The 23287-nt window shown below is 38.5% G+C and overlaps 1 non-coding gene across 1 annotated transcript; it reads right to left on the reverse strand.

Annotated features, from left to right (window-relative positions):
• Window positions 1–10223: 10223 nt before the first annotated feature.
• Window positions 10224–10296, reverse strand: Trnav-aac (transfer RNA valine (anticodon AAC)). The gene has a single exon. It is a non-coding gene; the product is annotated as a tRNA-Val (tRNA).
• Between the last annotated feature and the right edge of the window lie 12991 nt (window positions 10297–23287).

Consider the following 23287-nt stretch of genomic DNA (forward strand, 5'->3'; position numbering starts at 1 on the left):
GAACATCCACCCACAGACCTTTCTCTTTTTGATGTCAGGGGCAGGCTCTATCCTACTCAGAGTGAGTGTGCAGCCTGTACATAGGTATAATCATAATTCTCAGCATTTGTACAGAACAGGTTGTTTCTAAATGACTTTGTATTCAATGGTAAGGTCACTTCCAGGGACTTCCTCTCCTGGGCAGCATGATTTGCTGCCTCCCCATTATTAGTCAGGCCTCTTGATTCAAAGATTTAAAAAAAAAAAATCAACTCTAACAAGCAAGGGGAAAAGGGGAATTGATTGACTTATGTAACTGAAAAGCTCAGAGGTAGTCAGGCTCCAGCCTCATTCTCCATGATGCTTCTCTCGCTGTGCTCCATCTGAATTGAACCCAGCTCTTTCAATTTACTTGCATATGCTTGCCAACCCTCAAGGATTCTGCTTATGCTACGGATGCCTCTATTCTTGGACTGGCTGTGTTAGTCAGCTTTTTCGCTGCTGTGACCAAAAGACCTGACAAGAACAATTTCAGAGGAGGAAAAGTTTATTTGGTGCTCACAGTTTATTCTCAGTTCACAGATGGCTGACTCCATTGCTCTGTGCTAGTGGTGAGGCAGAACATCAGAGCAGAGGACACACAGAGGAAAGAGCCCAGGACAAGACAACAAAAAAGCAGACAGACTTAAGCTCAATGGGGACAAAATATAACCCCAAGGCATGTCCCCAGGGACCCACTTCCTATCTGCCTACAGTCCCCACCCAGTTATTCCATTCAAGTGAATTGATGCACTCATTAGGTTAAGGCTTTTATAACCAAATCATTTCCCCTCTAAACTTTCTTGCATTGTCTAACAGATGAGCTTTTGGGGGACAACTCAACTCTAAACAATAATACTGATTGAGTCTTATTATCAGACACTCTATAGAATGGCTAGTCTCTAAAGATGATTTCCAATGAACCACACCTCTAGACAGACATACTCTTGGATTATCTTCTCCCGTGCTGAATCTAGGATGACCTTGGGACTCACTTTTCCCAACAGGAAGCAGCAATAGTGACTTCATTTCAGAGTTCTGCCTAGGCCTTAGGAAGGCATGGCAGCTACCACTTTTATACTTTAGGGAGACCTTTACTATCTAGTTACCTTGTTGGAGAAACTGCATGGTAAAGGTGGAATACCCCTAGAATCATAGGGAAGAAGAAAGAGGATGAGCAGCCCCAACTTTTTCTGCTGAGTCTAAGCATTCCCGTCATCACCAGCAAGATACCAGATGTATGAATGAGTCATCTTGAATTTTCCAGTCCGTTTGAGCCCTTAGATGACTATAACGCAAGTAAATGGCACACAGAGCAGAGTGATCTTCAATGACTTCCAACCAACCTGAAGAATTTTGAAAACTAATAATTTGTTGCAATTTTAGGCTATTAACTTTTGGGGGTCAGATTTTTGCATAGTAATGATTATCAAAAATCATATTTATCTGTCAGGGCCTATGCTAGTTCTGATTTTATAATTATTAATATAGTAGACCTGCTCTACAGCCCTCCAATCTACTCATCCTTCCAGCTTCTTCCTGCTCAGGGAGATTTCCTGATCTTACTTATTAAAAATTTTCCTTCTAATAAACCATAATAACACTCTACTTTACCTTCATAGCCATTTTCACACACAAAAATAATCAATTTAGTTATTTGATATTTGTTTTCCCTGGTGCAATGTAAGCCCCCTGAAGGCAAGGGTCCATGCCCAGCCAGATCAGCTGTGGCCTCCCGAACTGTACATTGCCTGGGACATGATAGACACTCAGATGTATTTGCTGACTGATTGATAGCTTCCTCCCTCCAGTTTGCTATTTTTAGGTTGGAAAAGTTGTTGGGATGAGATATTCTTCACTTTCCATGTGACATTTAAAAGAAGACAAGTCACTTCCAATAGGTTTAAAACTCTTTTAAGTCCTGAAGGAGCAGGCTGAACCTAAAATACACTTTCTTCTTATAACAAGAATCTTTCCCTTGTTTTCCATTTGAAAATTTCATGCCTAGTACTGGACAATTTGTTTTTTAGAATTTCTTCTAGGCCTTCCCTCAACAGACACTAGCATGTTAGTATCTTATTTCTACCTCTGACATCTTTAATGGCCTAGCTGTTATGGAGTAGGATAAAAGAAGAGGAAAGAAGTTTTTGTAGGTTTAGAGAAATACAAAGATGGACTACTCAATTCAGAGAAAAACCGACCATGGTCCCAGGAGTCAGCTAGTCTGACATAAAACAAAGCTAGAGCTCTTGCCTTCAGACTGGGAGTTGGATTCCTCTCTGTCTTACATCAGCAAACTCCTCTGGGGTTGGAAGCACTTCCTCTTAGCTGGATCCAAACTAGTCATTTCTCTGACTTCAGTCTCCACTTTGATTAGACATTTAATGCGATTTTGCCAAAACAGTGATGGCAGTATGCTTAAGAAATAACCATCTCAGCCAAGAACATTTGCCCATGGTTTGCTTTTAATATGTGTGCTGATTTTAAAGTATTTTTCTTTACTAGATGATAGGTCATTAAATCTTCTTTTGTTTGCTAAAAGCAAATGCCTATTTCTGTAGTCATTTCTTAACTGTGGAGGCAGCTAAGGAATTTACAAACTATGTGGCATAACTCAGTACCATGAAACAAGGAGAATAGAATGAACAACCTTTTACCTAATGGCAATATGAATGCTCTTGTGTGACATAATGAAAAAATAACACAAGGTAGAAATGCAAATACATGCACTGATTCTAATCAGCTTTGTCTTGTACTAGCTGTACTATCTTGGCCTCGTTGCTTCTTTTTGAACCTCAGTATCCTCATCTGCAAAACGGAGTCAATGGTTCCTATTTCATGAAGTTTTTACAAGAACAAAAAAAGAGCACACATTTATTCATTCATTATATATCCATCCGTCAGCAAATTTGTCAATTCTTTATTACATAATAGGTATTGTTCTAGTCACTAAATCCCTATCCTGGGCAGTGTGTATGTTTGTGTGCGTGTGCGTGTGCATGTGTGTGTGTGTGTGTGTGTGTGTGTGTGTGTGTGTGTATCTAAAGGAGAAGATAGCCAATACACAAGTAAATGAAGAACTGTCTGCAGGAAACAGATGGTGAGCCAAGCAGGGTAACTGATTGGGGAGCATTCCATGGAGGGACTGGTTAGAAAGGTGCTACAGGATTAAAGGAAATCAGCAAGGAATAGTCTTGTATCCTGGGCTTCACAACAGTAGAGAGCTTTGCCACTGTAGACCTCAAGAGTTAGAGGACAGGAAGAGCTTCAGGAACCCAGTGAGAGAGACCTGCAGGTGGGAGATTGTGTTCTCACTGTTGTGACCCTGGGAGAAGAAACAGAGCTAACACCCACAGCAAAGTGGCAGGATGGCAGATGAGGAGTTAATACTACAACCCTGCCCCCTTTCCAGCCTCTGGTCTCCTTCCAGTGCCCACCAGTGATGGAACTGAACTGGAATCCAGAGGGCCAGAATGCTAGAACGCCCACGTGGTGCAGTTCACGCCAGTCCTTTCATCACACAGAAAGGGTGCGGAGAAAAGTGGAGGGGGATCTGGAGGAGCAGAAGAAACACCAGCCCAACAATAAATATGTAATATGTCTAATGACGAGAAGAGCCATGGAGAAAACATAAAACAGAGAAAGGGAGAGGAGGGACCTGCAGTAAGGTAGTCAAGGAGCACATTCTTGGGAAGGTGGAATTTGATTGAAGGCCTATAGGAAGTGAGAGATTGAGTGATGTGTTAAGGGAAGAACTTTTCACATTGAGAGGACAGCTTGTGAAAAGGCCCTGAGGTAGGCACATATTCAATATATTCAAGGAATTAAAAGAAGGCTTGTATGGCTGGAGTAGATGAAGGGCAGGGTGGAAGAAAATCTAATCCAAGAGCCATATCATGTATATGGCATTTTAGGATTTGATGTGATTTTGATGAAAAACCCTGGGAAGATTATAAGCAAACAAATGAATAATCCAGTTTAAATTATAAATATAGAGGATATTTATGTGTGCTGAGAATGGATTGAAAAGGAGCAGGAGTGTGTAGAGGAAGACCATTGGGAAAGTCAAGGTAATGATCTAGGGGACAGATGATGGAACTTGGATCAGGTGGTAGTTAAGGAGGTGTGAGAAACAACAAATTCTATGTAGATTTTAAAGGGGAAGAAAGCGGGATCTTCTAATGATTTTTCAAATGAAGCATGACTGAACAACCTTCAGTCTTCTCTGGAAAATTCTTTTCCAGACTTTTAGAGTTGTCTTGTTTGTTCAACCTAATTTTCCCTGTTCTTTGAACTTGTTTTGCTGCCTTATTTGGGCAACCTACCTAATTCTTCACCTTTAGGTTTAATTTTTTTTCTTTACCTGGATGCCTTACTTTTGGCCCACAGAAAGTCTACTCAATTTGTGAACTCTAGCCTATGTCTTGCATAATCCATGGAAATTCCTCTGTCTATACCACTGGTCACTCAGTCAACAAGAATAAAAGAAAGGTTCATAAATTCTAGATGGGTGTGATATTCCTTCTCCAAAAGTGAGGATTCTTGCTTGCTGGGCTGGGACCAAGTATTTCCTTCGGGAGTCACGTGTCAAATATTGGCAAAGCAAAAAAACATAAGGATCCCAAAAGGCTAAACTGCTTTATAAGATAGAGAGTGGAGACAGGTCGAGGAGATGGAAATAGTTTAGAATGGGGAAATATTTGGGATTGGGGAGGGAAGATATAATTCAGTAAAGAACCTGGAACAGTGATCATGTTTTGAGGGCAACTGAGATTGAGAAAAAAGGAAAACAAGATTTTTAAAGCATATTGCTGATGTTTTAGAATATACCCCATCTTTTTAAAAATTGAGGTGCACTGAGTAAAGATTGAATTACATTCATTTATTGTTTTCTGCAGGTTAACTGCCTTTTTAAATGAAAATGCCTAATTAGACTATTATTGAGTAGTCTTGATTTAATATCTTCAGGTAGTCAGGGAGCATCTTAGGGAGAAGGTGTCATCACAGCAAAAATTGAAAGGAGGCAGGAGAGTATCCACCTAGTGGGCAACTTGGGGAAGAGAAGTCTTGGTGGAGGGAAAGGCCTATACAAAGACTCTAAGGTGAGAGGCTCTGAAGTCCATTTTTGGAATTGTAACAGAACACCACAGACTGGATAATTTATAGTGAACAGAAATTGACTCACCCATGGCTCTACAGGCTAGACAGCCTATGATTGAAAGGCTGGCATCTGGCAAGGGCCTTCTTTCTGTATCATCCCGTGGCAGAGGTAGAAGGGCAAGGGGAGGCAAGAGAGATAGATTAATAGGGAGCCAAACAACTTTTTTTTTCCCCCTAAGGCAATGTCTCTTGTTAATGGACCTACTCCCAAAATAATGGCATTAGCCCATTCACGAAGTGGACCCCTCATGTCTTGAACACCTACCTTCTTCTGGGCCCATCCCCAACACCATGGCACTGGGCAATCAAGTTTGCAACAAAAAAACTTTGGGGGACACATGTGAACAAACAGGGACAATATTTGAAAAATTGTAAGGATGGTAGAGAGTGAGGCAGTGCTTCTGAATGAGCAAGAAGTTATAGGTTTTAGAGATGTAATGAGGCCAGATCACATAAGGCTCTGTAGACCATTGTAAAAATTGTGGCTTTTAATACAAAGGGGATGCCATCATGGTGTTGAGTGGAGAGGGGACACAGTCTGACTTAGGTTCTGGGATCATCACTCTGATGAACTGAGAACAGATCACGAAGGTAGAGATAAGGAGAAAATAGGAATTCCAGTTTAGAAACTTCTGCAGGCACTCAGAAATCCAATTGATGACTGCTCAGACCTGTGTGGTAACAGTGGAGATAAGGAAGGGTGGTCAGTTCCTGGATAAATTATTGAAGGCAAATCCAACAACATTTTTGAAAAATTATTTTTGAAGTCTGAAGAAAGAACACAATCAAGGACAACTCCAAGGATTTTGGTCCTACTAGTTAGAAGGATGTATTTTCCACTAAGAGGAAGGCTATTGGTGGGATAGATTTTTGTGACAGGGGAGAGGACAGGGACGAGGGGGAACATTAGGAATCTACTTCTGAATATAATCCGTGTCAGATTTGAGAAGTCTGTTAGATCTCTTAATGCTATATATTAGGCATCCGAAAGCTGAACATATGACTGTGGGGTTTAGGAGAGAGGTCCAGATGGAGATATAAATAATTTGGGAGTCTTCTGCATGTAATTGGTATTTAAAGTGTGAACTTACCAAAGGTGTGAGTGGAGATACAGAAGGAAGAAAAAAAGACTAAAAGCTGAGCTCTTAAGCATTCTAATAATAAGAGGTCAGGTCAAAGATAAGAAAGCAACATGCGATTATTTTCCTGGTTTCCCCTCAAAGAATTTGTCAGGACACTGAACATATGATAGGTGCCCCGTAACTCTGTGCTGCTTGATTCGAACTAGACGTAGTCAGTTGAGTTCTCCAGCAGGCAGGCAGCCAGGCTAGAGAGTCCAAATGGCCGGCTTCTCCTTTCTGCCTTTTCTCTAGTCCTTTCTGGTTATACCTTATCAAAAAGCATATTCATTCCAGAGAAAAGTTAGGCTGGCACTAATTACACACTGCTCTTAAATAATACTTCTACCATTACAAATATCATTGGTTCCATTCTTCTTCCTATTGTCCCCATCGGTCCTGGTAAGTCTTGGGAGGAAAATCCAAAGTAGTTCTACGCACATAATATACACTAAATCATTCAACTTATGTCCTCCACTGGAGGGAGAAAAACTAATATGAAAAAATTAAAGCAATAATTATAACTCTGATTTAATGAACATATGCCCAATATTATAAAAATTGTTTTCCATGCATTATCTTAATTAACTCTTTTCTTTACCAAATGAAATAAAACCAAATGAAATATGGCCACCTAATCAACAAGAATAAAAGAAAGGTTCATAAATTATAGATGGGTGTGATATTCCTTCTCCAAGAGTGAAGATTCTTGTTTGCAGAGCAATATTGGGACAGGATGGAATCCAGAATGTCCAAAGGAAAATGATCTGTATAATACAATAATAAATATTTACAGGTATGCTAGAGTTGTTTTATACCCATGATTTGTTTGTAGTGAGCCTGAGACACAACTAGGTCAGAAGATTCAGTTGGGAAGATACAAAACTCTAATGAGAATAGCAAGAGCAAGCTTTAAACTTTGCAAAATTTTCTCACTATGGCAGGGGAGTGGGAGCTTAATGTTGAGATGTTTGGCATTTTTATGATTTCATAAGGACTTGAAGATATGAAGTCAATATCTGCAACAAGAAGCCTACTACCTTGTCTCTCACTTTAAATAATATGTTCATAATTTTTTGGATTCCATTTTCAAAATGAAAGTTTACATTCTTTCAGCATTTTTGTTGGAGCTTGTCCATCAATCACATAACCATCTTCTTGTGACAATGATGCGATTTCAATTCCTGTTACTCTATGACACAATAGAAGTTCATAGTGCATAAGAATTTTGCCTGAGATCACCCAGGGAAGTCAAAGGTGAAGACAGGTTTGATTCAGTTAGTTATGCTGATTCCATAGTTTAAATTCTGACCCTCAGCTTTATATTTTTTTCCTCTAAAAATGGGCAATGAGCTAAGAATGTGTTTGCAGATCCTGTGGAGTGCTCAGTTTCCATTAGTCAGTTACCAAAAGAACAGAAAAGTACAGGGAGCCATTTTTACTCTGAAGAAAGTGAGTTCACATAGTAACACTCACGCATGTCCCATGTAGATGAACACCAGATAGGATCATGGGTGAGGAATCTCCATAGTTTCTGTTGGGGAAACAAGACATAGCAGTTGTTATATTTGAGAGGGTTGCGTTCCACAGTCTTCAAACATAGTAAAGATGTAGGTAGAGAAGGATGTGCCTTTCTTCTTTGCAGAAGGAAGAATATATGCAGAGGCAGGAAGAAGGTGTAGTGTAATCAAAGAAAACAAATGATTCCCTGTTTATAGGCTATCCTCAAAGAGACAGACATCTGGTTAGCATGATCAACCCTTTCTTCAGGTGAGGGCACTGATGTAAATAGTAGAGCAATGGCATACAGAGCTGAGAGTTAGATTGGGACCATACACCCCAAAATCTTAACCACATCTTGGGCTTTATCAGGCAAGGGATAGAACATTGTTTAGGGACTAAATATATGAATACTATCATCAGTATGATCCTGTAATAATAACCTATCATATTGGAGAGAGATGACCAGAAAGATCAAGGAGGAAGCTGTTATAGTAGTCCATATGGGGTTATATACTGTTGAGAAAAGAATTTGCATAGTAGATAGTTGGAAAATGACAGTTGAGGAAAGGAAACACCTTTCTGTCTATAAATATGAATGTTCCAAACTGAACACATGCTAAGAAAATTATCTGATATTCTAGAGCATCATGTTATTCAATTTGAAAGCTATAAAATTATATAATATGTATTTTTTTTCTACACCAGATACAAGAGTAGACTCCAGTCTCTTTTCTTACATTTTAGAATGAATTAAAACACATCACTGGTCCTCAAGGCTGCCTCTGTGAAATCTTACCCTACAGCGCTTAGTGTTCCCTCTCAGGCTTAACACTCTTACAGTACAATTAGCATCAATGTTTCCATGCTGTTTACACTAATTGGCGACTGCTTCCAACATGAATCAATATTCAGAATGCCCCTTGTATTGTTTGTACCACAAATTGAAATTAGCATGTTGCAGGAGATCAATTTTATTTACAAAGTGCTGAAGTTAGGTTTCCTTCATTTAATATGTGGCAGAAAATTCACAGACTATAAGGATTTATGAACTAAAACACTCTATCATATAGCTTTAGTGTCAAATTATTTAAGAACATTTATTGTATTTTCTTGGGAAAGAAAGCAAGAAGGGAGAAAAAGGAAAATTATGTTTATTTGAAAAAGAACAGAAGAAAATGTAAATAAGGACTGATGTTTTAAAACTCTCTTTCAGCTTTATTATTTCCCATAAGCAACTTTATATAGGCTAATTTCAAGTAGCTATCTTCCTGCCTATAGTGTAGGGATGGTGCCTTTGTAACATAGCAGCGTATCTTTAGAAATCAGACAGGATTCTGCTGTAGGGAGAGACCAAATGTGCCCTCTTAAAGAGCATTTTTTTTTTCATTAACTGATGAGAAAGACAGCAAAGATTGATCACTTTGGAACAGAGGTCTGGATGTTTGGTTCATGGTAAATAAACTATTTCGAGCTTGAGGATTTGTAGCAAGTATATAAAAATAATATGGTTAACATTTGTTGAGGGATCATATGTAGGAGAAAATTCTGATTTGTTCTGCCTTATAAAGAATTTCTTCTAAGCAGAATATTTTATTTTGCATTAATGCTAGCATTCATAGCTATGTTTACTTTATTGACAAATAAGATCAGATCATTGGATATGCACATATTATTCCTAAATGTGCTGATTTAGGGCAATAATTTAGTGAATATTCAATGTTCATTCAAAACAGATTTAATTCCATATAGAAGTTAAGATAAATTCACATTTCAAGGCTTTTCTTTATCCCTTAGGCATATGTGACTACAATATATAATATAGTCTTTCATCTACACCTTTTGAAGAATGTCTGTGTAAAAATTTATAAGATTATTTATTTGTAAGTTTTAAGCTGGAAGCCTAGGAATTATCTCTAGCTCCTCAGCCCTAATATACACTAGGTCACTGAGACTTATCTAATTTAGTTTAGTAGTGAATGATCATGATTGTCTACTCAATTACTCTTTCTGTCCTTCCTTCTTTCTTATCAAGAAAGTTCCATTTTTGTTCAAGTACTGAGTTACTATACTTCAGAGGAGACTGGAGGAATCTTGATTATAGTCTAAGCCAATAATACTCTTTCCATCCACCTTACAAATGATTGGTTCAGAAATGGCCATGTGATACAATTCTGTCTGATCAATTGAGAAAACATTTGTGGATAAGAAACATGTGGAAATATGCACTTCCTTTTTTTTGTATCTACATTGCAGAGTCTGCTTGTGATGACTGCATTCTCAGAAGCAACACTGGGATCAGAAGAAGAGTAAGTCCAAGAGAACAAGTCAACAAAGAGAAAAATCAGTAATTCAGATACTTATTTAACCAATCTTTTATTTATTTATTTGTTTGTTTGGTTATTTATTTATTTATTTATTTATTTATGGTGGTACTGGGGATTGAACCCAGGGCCTTGTGCATGTTAGGCAAGCACTCTACCAAATGAGCTATATCCCCAACCCCCTATTTTTTTTGTTTTTGGTACCAGGGATTGAACCCAGGGGAGTTATCCACTGAGCCACATCCCCAACCCTTTTTACTTTTTTAAATTTTGAAATAAGTAATAAGTTTTTGCTAAGTTATCTAGAGCTTCACTAGGTTGCTGAGGCTGGCTTTGAACTTGCCATCCTCCTGCCTCAGCCTCCCAAGTCACGGGTATTACAGGTGTGCACCACCTCACCTGGCTTAAACAATCTTAAGAATTTCTAGACCTCATTGATTTTTCACTTCATAGATTTTCCTATTGCTTAAACCATTTTAATTGGATCCTTCTTGCAGTGGAAAGCATTGTAAGGATTTCTATGTCCTCTGAGTTTTTATTTGCATTCATGCTGCTTTAGTTCACCTTTTCTCTTTTGGATGTTTGTAATACCCCCCTGATTTTCCTGTTTCCAAGTGCTTCTCTTTACTCCCTACTTCTTCTGAAATGATTATTCTAACATGTAGAAACCTGTGTCTTTTCCTTGAATTCCAAACTACATACATCTTTCTGTGCCAGAGTCGTAGCCTCATATCCTAATGTCCTCCGTATGCACTGTTACATGTTTATGAAACTACTCATGATTTCCAAAACATACCCTGTTGCACACCCTTAGCACTTTTTGCCTCTTTCTTCTCTGTTGAAATGTCCATGCCGTTCATACCCATTTGGCTAATGCTCATTTCTGACCTCTGACCATTTTCTCCCTCATATAATTTCTTATCACTTATTTCATGCTACCAGTTTACCCTGTGCACCTATTGAATTATCACAATGCTCTGCAATTACTTATGTGCCTGCCTCTCTACTTGTTTATGACTTCATGGAAAACAGATGTTAAACTTCTCATTGCATTCCTATTACCAAGTAAAAATCTTGACCAGATTATCAACATATGATTACTAAGTGAAAGGAAAAAAGGAAAGAAGGAAAGAAGAAAGGAAGAAAGGAAAGAAGGAAGGGGATTCATGCATGAAATATGCCATCAATTGAAAATGGTTTGAGCACCCAAATGCACTCTAGGGTCTGTGTCCATGATGGTCAATAATGACAGAGTTGTAGCAATAATACCAGCATCAACACTTAACACTTATTGAACACCTTATACACACAATGCTAAATATTTTCTATGATTTATTTCATTTTTGTTTTGTTAACAACACAGCGAAAAAGATATTATTACTATCATCTTTATATTCCAGGCATAGAAACTGAGGCTTAAAGACTTACATGTTTTAAAGTGAGTTAGTGGCAGAGCTAGGATTCAAACTTAAATCTTGAGTTCAGAACTCTTATCCAGGACACTCTTTCAGCTCTGTGCAAACATACTATTCTCTTATTTGTTTTAGGCCCATATTGTTCACGTCAAACATTAGTTAAAATATGAGCCTTGGGCCTTTGGCTGGTGGTAAGTCAGTCTGTGACTGACTCCACCAAAATCTCCCTTGAATTCTGCAACATGTACACTCAGAAAAATGAGAAATTATATCCCATCTATGTATGATGTATCAAAGTGCACAAATGCATTCTATAGTCATATAACTAATTATAAATGTATTCTATATTAGTTATATTAGTATAATTAGTCATGTACAACTAATTATACCATGTATAACTAATTAAATTTTTTTAAAAATTAGGTCCTGGGACGTGGTTTGCTATGGTTGCAATTTCTTCAGAGTCTCAACATGAAATTCCCTGTCTAATCTTATAGTTTATCATTGCATCAGCTGAGCAATAACCCCATGAATCCCTTATGCACATGAATATTTACCAATCAGGTAAGTAACACTACCAGGTGTGGGTGGTTGTAAGACTGAACAAGATGAATAGCATGCTGGACTGGCCAACAGCTGCTCTCTGCAGAGCTTTCCTTGAGAATGAGCCCAACAATTCTGAAAGACTCCCCTAGAGAGATACACTCAAAAGAATTCAGCTGCCTTAGAGTAGGTACTATTACTCCAGTGCCTCAGGCTTCTAAGGGACCCATCACCATTTCCACTAGAAACTAACCTCATCCTGGGGAAAACCTTAAGGTTCTGGTTACCCTGCAGTGCATCAAGGGTCCTTCTCAAATATTCTCTTGCTATTCATCAGTTCTACAGAGGATGTGCTGGTCCCTTGAAATGGATACACATAATGTTTACATAGCCCCATAGGAGCTGCCAGGCTACAATAGACTTTTGTCTTTTTTTGAGGGGGGTGGTAACTGAGGATTGAACTCAGGAGCACTCAACCCCTGAGCCACAGCCCCAGCCCTATTTTGTATTTTATTTAGAGACAGGGTCTCACTGAGTTGCTTAGTGCCTCATTGTTACTGAGGCTGGCTTTGAACTCGTGATCCTCCTGTCTCAGCCTCCTGAGCTGCTGGGATTATAGGCATGCGCCACAGAGCCTGGACACTTGTATCTTTTTGAAGATGGAGAGAAGTATCATTTAAAAGTTGCCATCAGTTTTTACTCATTAGACATGGATACACCTCTGGAACTTTGTTTGGGGAAGCCACCATAATGGGTACTTAACCCAATGAGATTTCATGTGTAAACAAACCAACAACAACAAAAAACAACCAACAACAACAAAAAAGCATCACTGACCTGAATATGGCTCAGACTGAGGTACAGACTCATCTGTGTATGGAGATAAATTGTATCTGAGAAATGGACACTTACAAAGTCAAAGAAATGTGTGCTTCTCCTAATTATACATTTCAATTTAATTATAGATTTCAATTAATATGTCACTGATCATTTTTTATTTATTCATATAAATGTGAAAGTTTAAAAGGTAACTAGAAAGTAAAACCATAGCCCTTTACACGAGAACATTTGTACTTCTGTGGGAATGTAGAGGGACAAATGCTTCTAGCTGATAGGATCCATCACAGAAAAAGTCACAGGGAAGTTGACCTTTGGGCAAGATGAGAGTTGTTAACCTGTATCTAACGGATACTAGGTAAGGAAAGCCATGTTAGGAAGGGCGGGGCAACACACAGGCATGGATGCTTAGATAATGGCGTAAGTGTTTTGCTTTCGTGTGGGTGTTAGAAGTCAGAAAAGGGGGTGAAAGAGAGAGGTTCTGCCAGGGTGTTTGATCAGTAATCATTAGTCATGCCTATAAATCCAATCCATTCCACAAGTTAGCAGTGGGGAGAAAAAAAAAAAACAGTTAAAGTGGCCAGGTAGTCTGTTTTTTATTTAGCACCATCTGGCATTTTTCTCCATCAGCATTCCACATAATTTTTTCAAGATTTGTGATTTCATAATATTCTCACACTATTGTCACTGTTTACAAATTTTCTCCAAACTCCAGTTGTTCAAATCCTTTCTGGCTTTAAAAATTCCCCTCTTTATTCTACTCTTCAAATATATATATAAGTTCAGAGAACATACTCTATGTCCTACTCAGTGGAAATTTGAATACACTAGGAATGAGTGGTCTTGATAAGAACAGGTGAAAGTCAAGAATCCTTTCAAATGGTTCTTGAGCAATACAGCCTTTTGAAAAAAAAAAAAAGAAATAAAAAGAAAAAACTAGACCCTACTCCTGTCTACTAGCCGTTTTCCATTAGCCACTTTTGCTCTGTTGAAAACATCAATGTTTCTCTCCTGAAGTGGGCATTGGTTGCTTTCAGGACACTCCTCAATGTCTTCTCTCTTTCTGAACAGTACTTTAGTTTCTGTTGAGATTTAATTCTTTTCCCATTGAATATTGTGGCATAAAGGTAAATCTGTGGGTCCACCACCAACTAAGGAAGTCTGAAAGGTCCCTGGAAACCCTCTTTAATGGATTCTTCTCATCCTACCCTGCTTCAGCCAGAAAATAGACAAATGACTAGTCTCTAGCCACTCAGATGTTCCCTTCCAAAATCACTTCTTGAGTTCTTGATAAAAGCAATAAATAAAGAAATTTGCTGGAGACCATTGATTGCAGGAGGTAGCTTCTGGGCCTGAGTGATATTTTCTGATAGAAAACCATTGCAGTATTTCCTGCTTCTTGCCCAGTTCCAAGTGTAAGTCTTCAACTTTCTTTCCAGTTTTATCCTCCACCTTCTCTTGTCTCTTTTCTTATTTCTCCTTTCTTTTTCCTTCTTTCTTTCTGCTTCTCCCATTTGCCAAGTATTTTTTTAAGTCTGCTATTGCACTTTCCTCAATCTGAAATTTTTAATTTTTAATTTTTATTTTTTTGGTACTGGGGATCAAACTCAGAGGTGCTTAACCACTAAGCCACATCCCCAGCCCTTTCTACTTTTTTTTATTATGAGACAGGGTCTCACTGCTTAGAGCCTCACTAAGTTACTAAGGCTGGCTTTGGACTTCTCATGCCTCAGCCTCCTGAGTTTTAGGATTACAGACATGTGCCACTGTGCCTGGCTCTGAAATTCTTATCAAATATTTGAAAATGTGTGGGTTAAAAAATGTTTACCATTTTCTCAGGCTATCTATGGTTATTTTGGGGGACCATTTTATTGGAAGTATCAGAGGAATCCCTAACTGAGTAGTCCAACTTGGATGATATTTGTGTGTCTTACTATTTGTGAGTGTCTTACTAATGGAGAGGGCAGGGGTTTTTATTGTTGCTTCACCAAAACAACTGACAGTTAAATATTTATGGAATCCCTCTTCTATGCCAGGCATTGCTCTAGGTGCTTCAGTTATGCTAGCTACTATCCTAACCCGAAAGTGAAATGAGGAGAGTCTGAGATAGATGATACCCAACATCTTTGTCTTTTAAAAATATTTAAATCTCATAGTTAAGCAATAGAAGAATACATGTACACCAAAGTAAAACAGGAAATTTTAAGAGAAAATAAATATGAAGTATGAAGGAATCTCATGTAAGGCAATTAATTCCATAGAGAAGTGGTTTGGAGTGTGCCTCACAGAGGAAACACAGGACTAGGCAGATGATAATAGTCAGTGAATACATGCAAAGGAAAGGATGTGCATGGACTCATTTAACAAAGTATCTTATGTTGAGTCTTGTGCTAGAGGAGAGAAAGTAACTCAGGTGATGAAGAGATGCAGAGTCAGAGACTGACTGTTTCCAAATTTGCTTTTTTGGTTGTTGTTGTAGTGCTGGGGATGGAACCCAGGATCTCAAACATGCTAGGCAAGTGCTGTACCACTAAGCTACATCCCCAACCCAAGTCTACATTTTGATTTTAAAGTGTACTACCTGATTGACTAATCTGAGTAGTTCTGGCATTGACTTCTCAGAAATCAAGTCTAATGCCTGAGGAATAGTCCAAAGGAAGAAAGCCATTCTGGGTTCTCTAAAACTTAGCATGGAGGATTCACTTAGGTTTGGTTATACTTAGCTATAAAAAAAATTTAGGAAATACAGAAATAAAGCTGGAAATAACTCTTAGAGCATGGGTATTGGGAAATGGAACCACGAGGATCATCTCTTCAGCTCCATTCTCCACAAAGATCTCTAGTTGCCTTGCACCTATAGGCCATCGATGAAGAAACAGAAGTTTCTCTGAGAATTCAGATGTCTACCAGGAAGCCAGTGATCAAGGCAGTAGCTCTTTAACCTGAAATGTCAAACTCTATTTTTTTTTTTTTCCTAATGAGAGGTGGATGTACCCTTTTCTTGATGAAGCTACCATGTTCATTTACAAGTGATCAGTAGTGACACCTGCTGGTTCAGGAGGAGGGAGAATTGTATGTATAATATGACCGTAGGTCTGAATTAACTGAGAAATGGTGGGTAGAGTCAACTTATCAATCCTAAAAACCAGAATGAAACAACCTCAAGATCAAGCTATTGTTCTAAGGATAATGACAAAATTAATCATTAATGAGGATATTCACATGATGATCATGTAGCAACGTGGCTCCCGACTTGAGTGATCCTTGGAGGGAAGGCAAAGATCCTACTGTACATGGCCCATGTTTTTTTTTTTTTTTTTTTGTAAAGCAACAACAAAAAAATTGAACAGGTAATATATTTATCTGCTTCAAATATCAAAATGATATAAAAAATATACACCGAGAATGTCATTCCTATTCCATACCCACTCTTTCTCTTCTCTCTCATCCCTACAAATAACCATCTCATAAACAGTTTCTCATTCATCCTTTCAGCATTTCTTTAGGCAAATATAAGCAAACATGAATGTAGGTTTCTATTTTTCCAGTTGCCCAGCACAAAATGTACCATGTGCACAGTTCTACAGGTTTTGTTCACTTAAATTTATAATAGAGATCTCTTCCTATCTGCCTTTCTATCTGTCTTCCTATCATTTATCTGCAGAGAATTCTAAATTCTTTTTAATTTGAATTTATCTGGGCAATAAACTGAAAATAACAAAAGATTACTACATATTTCTAAGTGCTATGTATGAGTGATTATACAAATATGAGAGAATTTCAGAGATTGGAGAAGTCATGTATGGAATGGGCACTGATAAAATGTCCTGGGGTTGACAGGGAAGAGAAATCCACTCCTTGAAGAAAGAGGTAGCTACACTGTCTCACTGCTTGCCTCCTTAATCCCCAGGCAAGTAAGTTTCTGGCTCATGTCAGTCCAGACTCTACATTTTTTCAGTTAGCTTCCTCTGGATTCCATTTAGATGCAAGCCAAAAAGCAAATACTGTGTTAATTGGTGCAGGCACTGAGGCAGTTTGCTTTTTGGGGGGTAGAAACTAATTATAGCCCCATGCTGTCAAAACAAGGGAAATTGTTAATGATACTTTATCTGACAAAATAGAAATAAAGCCATCTTGCCATGAAGGAGGATGCTGGGATTGTGTCACAAAAGCCATTTTCATCACAATTATAAAAATGAAGAGAATTGTTGGAGAGGACCCACCCAGGGACCCTTATGCCCAGCTGGCTCTCTGGTGTAGGGGAGGGGGAGAGAGGAAGACTGGGAGCATGTTTCCTTGGCTTGGGCTTAAAACTTCCAGATGAGAACACTGAGAATGACAGTTCCTGTAGCAGATGGTCTGCTCAGGACTCTTCTCTATTTCCCAAGATTGATGTACAGACATTATGTAAACTATGTGAACACATATTCATTCATTTGTTTAAGGAATGTTCATTGAGTGTTTATTATGTGCCAGGCAAAATACTAGGTTCTGGGATCACAACAGGTGATAAAGCAAAACAAAAGGCAACACAAAGCAAAACAAAACAACAAAATCCCTACCGCATGGAGCTTATATTCTATGTAAGAACATAGGCAATAAATAAATAAGGAAAATATATGTGCCAGATGGTAATGATTTCCATAGGGAAATAGAAGAAGAGTTGAGTAAGGAGAGAGATGGGTGAAAAATAGGATGGTTGGAATGGGACTCACTGAGAGGGTGGAATTTGGGGGAAGAACAAGGAGATTAGAAAAACGCTTTAGGTCTCTAGGAAAGGAGAAGATGTAGTAAAGCTGAAGGTGACAAACATCCAACAAGGTTTGTGAGACAAAATAAGACATGACCACACTGAGGCAGTGTTTGTTTATTTGTTTATTTGCTTTGGCATTGCTGACTCTCTCCAGGCAGCAGAAAACTACAGGACCGACTCCTGACATAGCAGGAGGCCTCCAGGACTCACAGTCATTCTGACTACTCCAAGCCTTTTCAGTACTAGTGGGTAAATATCAGAGAATCACATCTGAACACTAAGAAACAGCAAGTGCTAATAACCAGAGGCAGAGCACCTGGCTGCTTGGCACAAAGAGGCAGAAAGGCAGGTGGCTGGGGCAGAGTGAATCAGAGAGGGTAGGTATGGGAGAGGAAATAAAGAAGGATTGGAGGAATGACAAATCCTGTAGAACAGGGCTCAGTGGACCATGCCTGTAATCTCAGTGGCTTGGAAGCTGAGGCAGGAGGATCACAGGTTCGAAGCCAGCCTCAGCAATTTAGTGAGGCCCTAAGCAACTTAGCGGAAACCTGTCTCAAAATAAAAACTGAAAAGGGCTGGGGATGTGGCTCAATGGTTGAGCCCCACAGAGTTCAGTCTCTGGTACCAACAACAACAACAAAATAAAAATTCTGTAGAGCCCTGGAGGCTGTTGGAAGAACTAAGGAAACACTGGAAGATTTTGAACCAGGTAGGGACATGATCTTATTTACATTTACTCATGTTTTAAAAAAGGTCCTTTGGCTGCTAGTTGAGAATATACTTAGGATGTACAGGTGGAAACAGACTAGTTAGGAGGCTATTACATTTAGCCAGGTACAATGTGATGAGGCCTGTATTCATCTCCTAGGGCTGTCGTGACAAATTACCACAAACTTGAAGGCTTAAACAACACAAATGCATCCTCTCACAGTTCTAAAGGAGAAAATTCCAAAGTCAAAGTGCCAGCAGGGCTGTGCTCCCTCCAAAGGACCTAGAGGAGAATCTTTCCCTGTATTTTTCAGCTTCCAGTTTTTCTTTACCTCATCACTCCAATCTCTGTCTCCATCTCCACATGGTTGTCTTGCCCTCATGTTTCTGTATCCAATTCTCTCTCTTATCAAGACACGAGTCATGGCATTTAAGGTCCACTCTCATCCAGTGCAACCTCCTCTTAACTTTCTGACCTCTTCAAAGACCTTATTTCCAAAATTGGGAACATTTACAGCTGTTAGGAGTTAGGACTTGAAAGTTATCTTTGGGGCAGGGGAGGGCTGGTGACACAGTTCAATCTATTGTAGTGGTTGAGACCAGGATAACAGCAGTGGATATTGAAGGATGTATTCCAACTTTCAAAGCATTTTGAAAATAGAGCTAATAAGATGTTCCCAAAGGTTGGATGTGGGGTATGAGAGAAAGTAGTTGACTCCCAAATTTTTGTTTTATGCACTGAAATGATGGAGTTGCCACCAACTGAAATAGGAAAAGGGTGTGTGCGGGGGTGTAAGCAGGTTAGAACCGAGGGTAGAGTTCAGTTCTGAATTCATGTAACATGGTTTTAAGACATCTAAGGAGAGAATAAGCAAGCATTTAGATTCTGCTTTCTAATTTTTACATATTTCTTATAACCTATCCAGTATGAAGTACAATAAATGTTTTAATAAACGGTGGATGTATGTATGAGTGACCACAAGTAGAAAAAAGCATGACTAAAAGAAGTATGAATTTTTTAAAATTTAGGATGAAAAGCTTTTTTTATTTTCTGGTACTCAGGGGCACTTGACCACTGAGCCACATCTCCAGCCCTATTTTTTTGTAGTTTATTTAGAGACAGGGTCTCACTGAGTTGCTTACTGCCTCACAGTTGCTGAGGCTGGCTTTGAACTCTCAATTCTCCTGTCTAAACCTCCCAAGCTGCTGGGATTATAGGCATGTGCCACTGCACCTGGCTGAAAATGACACATATTAAATATATAAATTGATATTTGTATACACTTTCCAAATTTACAATTGCTTTTCCCATATCTCGATTAAATATTCCTTAAGTAATAAACTTAATCTATTCTACAATGAGAAAACAGAATTAAAGAGGATAAATCACTTACCCAAGCTCTCTTCTGGAGGAAGGAGAATAAGATTTCTACCATAGCCTTCTGGCCCCAAATCCCAAGGACTACCCAGAGTTTTCACTATACAGGGTTTTCAGGGATGCATATACTGCTGGGGAGATTTACAGATTCTTTCCCACTAATATTCAGAAATTTCTTATTCTGATTAAGTATAAGAAAATTATCCTAGGTTGTAGCAAGTGAGTTTTGGTTATACGTTTTGAAACATCGAATACCGTTTAAATTGAAATGATTGAGAAGTTTGGAAGTAAGTTTCCTAAACTGAGCTATTCCACATCTCTACCATAAAAATGCTAGATGTCCATACTTCTACTCTGACATTCAGTTAAACAGCGCTGACTGGAAATCTTTTCTATGGCAAAGAAAGGCTGCCCTTTATTTCAGCAAATGGAATAATAGTCTGGAAATCACAAAATTTGCATTTTTACTTTCATCTCTCTCACTACCCCTTTGTGAGACTTTGAGTGAGTCACAATTACTCTGGGTCACAGATTTGGCAAAAGCACAATGAAGGGTTTAGATTGGACGGTCTCCAGTCAGCACCGCCCCGTGCTGTACACAGCCTAGACTGTGAAGTTCAAACACCAACTCTTTGGGTTCAAACACCAACTCTATCATTACTTGCTATGTTACCTTGGACAGTTACCACATTTAAACTTTCATTTCCTCCTCACTAAAATGAAAATGATAGAATTGTTGTATGGATTAAATGAGATAAAATTAGGCACAATAAGTATTTATCACAGGATCTAGCAAATTCTAAGAGCTCAATCAATTAGTATCACCTTTAGAATATTTTGCACATTTTTTTGAGGGGGTACTGGGGATTGAACTCAGGGGCACTCAACCACTAAGCCATATCCCTGCCCTATTTGTATTTTATTTAGAGACAGAGTCTCACTGAGTTGCTTAGCACCTTGCTTTGGCTGAGGTTGGCTTTGAACTCATGATCATCCTGTCTCGGCCTCCCGGGTTACTGGGATTACAGGTGTGTGTTCCTGTGCCCGGCTGCATAGTGGCTTTTTAAAAAGTGCATACTCCTATAAATGTAGGAAACCAGGTGATAGAGTTGGATGAGAATGAAATAAAAACCATATGCTTAGTTTCTGTATTTTATTGGCTTTCATGCCCTGTATTTTCCCAGCTCTTCAAAATGGACAATGAACCATGCCTTGCTTCCCTTACAAACAAGGAGGGTTATTAAAAAGAGTCATTTATTCACCAGTCTTGTTTCCCTAATACTGTCAGTTAGTTATTCCCCTTGCTTTATGAGATGATTTAGGCCTTAATTTTTTAAAATCTTTTCATTAGAAGGCAATAAATGTGAAAAATCTCATTATCAACTGAGACAAACTAGATTCGGAAAATAGGGAAGCTGTTTCCAGTAACAAAACTTAGTGAAACTAGGTTTTTAAAACCACTTAAGGAAACACAATTTCCTGTAACACACAAACATGGATGCTTTGGGTAGCACCTTGATTTATTCTGCAGTGAACAATGCTGTTGCTAAGAAAATAAATTGTCTTAAATGAGTGGGGAGCAAGAAAAGGACATCATAGATGTTGGATCCACTCAGACTGACACTTGATTCCTGAATTATAATTTGTTGAGGATTCAGAGTAAGAGGATTTTCAACAGTGGTTGAGTACAAAGGAACGGGTATGGCTTCTTTCCATTACATGGACAAATCAAGAATGGCCTTTTGGCTCCCTCTGATACAATCTTCTCAGAATTCAGTGATTATTTTGTGTTTACTACATTGCTTTGGAGTTTGGTCATCAATAAATGTTGGTTAAGCAAGTAGAAGCAGTCTAGCTCATAGGAGTTCTGTTCTTTCCTGGAATTTCCAATCAAGCATTACTGTGGCCTGCCCTCCACTAGAGTGGCTCATGCTTAGGCTGTTTAGTACCCAGATTGAAGGAGGAGGCAGATAAGGTTTAGTCATCTTGGAATCCCAAGCACCTCACGTGTAGTAGGAGCCCAGTGCATATCTTCATAATTGCATTAGATCAAATGGCTTTTAAACCCTTCACATTGACCCTTGGGGGAGTTGACACCCAAATTTTCCTTCTGCTAAAACAAGTTGATCTATAAAGAGCTTCTGTGCTCCCTTGTTATTGCTCAACCAGAGATTTCAGGAATACCACTTTCTACAAGGCAGGCCAGTGGATGTGTGGATGACCCAGGCATGATTGCTATCCTCAAGGAACTCATTGCCTAATGAGAAAGAGATGACACATATAGAGAAAAATGGGAGATGGAGCAAAAAGTGATCACATGGTAGCAATGAGGTAAAACCAAATGCTAGGGGGAGGCTGCTCTACCAAGGCAATTTGTCATTTTCAAAAAATGTATTTATAGTGAACTTTTTAAAGATGAATAGATGAGATTGTCACTGATAAAAGATACATGGCTTTAGTCCCTGTTGCAACTTAGATCTGACTCTTCACTTCACTAGTACTTAGGAAGGCAGAAAAAATAAAATAAAAACTAGGAACTTAAACACAGAAAGCCATCCAATGGCATGAATCTAGGATCATTTTCCACTGTACCCAGAATCAGTGGATCTACTTTAGAAAACTCAACTAGGAAAATATGCTTTCATTCTTTGTCTCTTGAAACTAGCTTCTCATCTATGGGGAGGTGTGGGAAAGAACTGTTCCCACCACCACCTTCCACCTGCTTCAAAGACCCTGAATCTCCATCAGATAGAAACCTGGCTATAATTCTTGAAGATCATCTTTATTTCCACTCTTCTATACCCATTTGGAAAGAACACACATGAAATAACTGGCAAAAGATGACTGAGACTTATTTTGCCATCCATGAAATATCACCCACAGAGATAGAAAAGCCCTAGAAACAACCTATGCTAGGAACTATGGTTTTCCAAACATTGCCATAGTTCAGAATATCAAATTAGGAAGTGTATGTGGAAGATGTTAGCTCCATTTAACAGAGTCCAGTAGATGCCTGGCTATTTGGCACTGAGAATTAAGCTGAAAGTTAGAAATAATCATCAGAGGAACTTAGAAGAGAATATGATAATTCAATGGAATGGTGATAGACACAGGAGAGATCTGCACAGCCTATTGACATATAAAAGATTCCAAAAGACTTCCCTTGCTTGAGGATAAATAAGAGGATGTAAAACCCATCAGGAGTATATGAAAAAATACTGCAGAACAATGGAAAGAAAAAAAATCATCCTGAAGTTTTGGATAAAATATTTCTGAAAAATTGGGCATTATGTAAAATTGTGGATGTATAACCGACGTGATTCTGCAATCTACATTTGGGGCAAAATTGGGAGTTCATAACCCACTTCAATCTAATGTATGAAATATGATATGTCAAGAGCTTTGTAATGTTGTGAACAACCAATAAAAAAAAAATTAAAAAAAAAAGAAATTCACTACAATAGAGAGTGTGTTCAGAACAAAAAAAAAAAAAAAGATATACGCTATTGTTAAAGACTTAAAATGTACCTTGG

The sequence above is a fragment of the Ictidomys tridecemlineatus genome, chromosome 1, assembly GCF_052094955.1.
Source record: "Ictidomys tridecemlineatus isolate mIctTri1 chromosome 1, mIctTri1.hap1, whole genome shotgun sequence".
NCBI lineage: Eukaryota > Metazoa > Chordata > Mammalia > Rodentia > Sciuridae > Ictidomys > Ictidomys tridecemlineatus.